This window comes from Phytophthora infestans, genomic scaffold (genome assembly GCF_000142945.1).
Source record: "Phytophthora infestans T30-4 supercont1.14 genomic scaffold, whole genome shotgun sequence".
In the NCBI taxonomy this organism is placed as follows: Eukaryota; Oomycota; class Peronosporomycetes; order Peronosporales; family Peronosporaceae; genus Phytophthora; species Phytophthora infestans.
Genome location: NW_003303745.1, coordinates 2,909,874 through 2,912,960, shown reverse-complemented (window position 1 = coordinate 2,912,960; position 3,087 = coordinate 2,909,874).

Here is a 3,087-nt window from a genome sequence, read left to right as displayed (position 1 = left end):
TCCGGGCCAGGGAACGTCCCAGCTCCTTTCCCAGTAATTCGTCCAAAAGCAAAATGTTCGTTAGCCTGGTTGTTAGTAGACAATCATCTCTACGTATCCTCCCCGTGCCTCCATCTCCCTCGGTTGTTAACACTCGGAGCAAACCGAGATGTATGTTCCGTCCCACCGGCCGCTATGGATTTCTTCCCTTTGACTCAATCATTGGCCATCCGTTTCCGATTTCAACAGTCGTGTACCTGGTCCATCTCCTTTCCCATCCTGGTTTCCCCATCTCTGGGCCCACCTGCCGAGTCGTCGTTCGCAATATTGAATGCGTGGGCCGTCGACATATTGGGTTGTTGACTTTTGTTCCGCTCCTCGTTCTGCCGCTGTCTTGACATTTCGGAATTCGCACCAATCTTGCAATGAATACTCGGTGCCGTACTCAACACCTTCTGCGCGATGCCTGTATCCTCTGGATCAACCACCGGTGGCTCGTTCGCAGATTTGGCGACACACAAGGCCGGGACAGCTTCGTCAAAACGGGTGACTCCATTCAATCCAGTGCCGTGACTTGTCGCTTCCGTTGTCACCCCAGACTTGAAACGAACACTCTCGGGCGTATGTACAGCGTTTACCGAGCTCAGTAGTTCGTGTGTACGCGCTACCGAGGCTCCGTTTGCAATATTGTCCCCGACGTGAGCTGTCGTGTAAGTGTCCCAAGGTTCTTCGAAAGACTGACCCTCGGCTGTGTCCCCGGCTGTCACCCCAGACGACAGACAGGCCTCCACTCGTTCACGTTCCTCCATGATCATTGCCCAGCGCTCTGCACAGGTCAGACGATCACTAGAGTCCATTAGCGAGTCTTCAAGAGGCCGTGCTAGCACCCCACCGGGTTCTGGGTAGTATGGTCGATCAACTGCTGAAGGCTGAGTTGCAAGCCACTGTTCGTAGATTTCGCATTCACGCTGAAAGAGCCCGCGGTCTCTACAACCTTCGTAGGCCAACACTTGCCAGTCTTGGTACTTCTTGGACTCCAGACGCACATAGCCGTCACCTCGTGGCAAATCCCCATCTGGAATCCACATAGCGATCGAGTCGTGTGCTGGTAGGTACACAGTTCGATCAGACACGTTGGTCAATCGAATGCTCTGAGGCCGTCCACGTCGAAACCTCGTCACTGACGGGATTAGCTTGTTCGTTCGACGAACCCACAGTACGTGTTCTTCCAGCCCGACTTGACGCTTCGCTAGTCGATATTCTCGCCACTCGTGCGCTTGAATCTCCAACCGCTCGGGTGGCCCGGCGTTAACATGGGAGCCGTATTCTTCGCTGTCGATCATGTTCTTGGTCTTTATCAGCGGGATTTGGACTTCGTGCGGTAATTGCGCCGCGCCGTGGAACAGGTCCAACCGGATCCCAGCTGGGATCATAAAGTCGGTCCCGAGTACCACGTCGACGCCTGCACTATGCGCCATTACCCACATCTCAAACTCGTACACCATCTCCCATCCGAGCGTAATCTTGACGCACGCTCGTCGCGTCGTAGACACCTTGCCTTCGTTGATTCCTTGAATGTCAATGCGGCGTCCGTGATCAGGTACATCTCGGAGTCGCAACTTCTTGGCAAAGGCGTCAGTGATCACACTAACGTTCGCTCCTGTGTCGAGGAGGATACTCGTTCGCTGGTCGTTCACAGCGCCTTGCACCAGAGCTCTCATTCTGATCGGTCGGTCGAATTTCTTGGCCGACCACCACCCCTGTCTCTCGCCAGGGTTCAACTTCATCATCTTGGAGTGACCCTTGGGCTCGTCTCGCGCGGCACTCGAAACCAAGCCGAACGAACCCTCGCTGGTGCCCTCATCAGCATCAGCACACTCCATTATTTCTCCAACACCTCCACCGAGGATTCTACTCCTCTCCTTTTCATTTTCCGTCGCGTTCACACTTGTTACGTAATTATCAGGCCATTCACTCTGCCCCATGAAAGCAAAGATACACTCTGCTTCCATTGAAGGCTCGGTTAACTGTGGCAGCCCGATAGGGACCAACCCAGTTGTAGTTGGCGGGCTGCCTAGTTTAAATGACGTTCTTGAACGACGGCCTTGAGCTCTGGCGGGAGTTCCTCCTTCGTGCCTTTGGTGCGCACAAATTTGGCAAGGTCTTGGAAGTTGCGGAAAAGTTCGCATTGTCCAGCATCGTGGAGTTGTTTGCAGAACTTGCATCGCTTGTTACAGTAGTGGGCGGAGTGACTCATGCCACCGCACTCCGCGCATGGTCCGTACTGTGGGCGTCGGTTGTCGCGGTTGAAGTCACGTCGACCGCGTTGGTCCTGATTGAGCCCACGGTCACCACCTCGGCGATCTTGATTGAAGCCATTATCGCGATCAGGCATGTTTCCACGTGGTTGACGGTTGTCTAAACGTGCGTAGGTGCCTTCAGCAGCTGCACGGCGCTCATTTTCGTTAGCAGCGGCGAGGTATCGGTCGTTTTCGTCTAATGAGAAATCACCGTCGGTATTATCAGGCTGAAAGTCGTTGTACTCATCTTGGACATCGTGGTAAGCGTTCGGATTCTTCGTTGGAATACTCGGTGCCTTCCTGAGCCAGCTTCACGACCTTTTAATTTCAGCTAAGTAGTTGTTCCACGGTGGCTTTCATGAAGTTTCACTCTTGTTTGGTTGGCGTGTACATCGCGGGGGCGTTATTCAAGCCGGTTGTTGGCGGGGTTACCCTTGTTGCGGTCGGATATTCCCGAATTTTGGGAGATTTGGGTAATCCCCCTCTCCCCCGGTGGGCAATTCTCTCCTTGCCCTTGAGAACATCTTCGATGATCTCTTCGAGCTCGTGAATGTCGGCGACTCGAGCGTGGTAGAGACTCTCCGCCAGCTTGTCATCATCGCATGTGGCCAGGAACTGCTGTACGTGTTCTTTCGCGTCGCGACCACTCTTCTCAAAGTGTAGACGGGCGGTCCGAGCGTAGCCGTTCAGCCTGTTTATGTAGTCGCACAGATGTTCATTTCGTTCCCGCTTGGCGGAGTAGTAACGCGACAGTGCCGTCTGCGTGAACTGCGAGCAGTAGTAGCGGATGAACGCGTCGCTCAGCAGC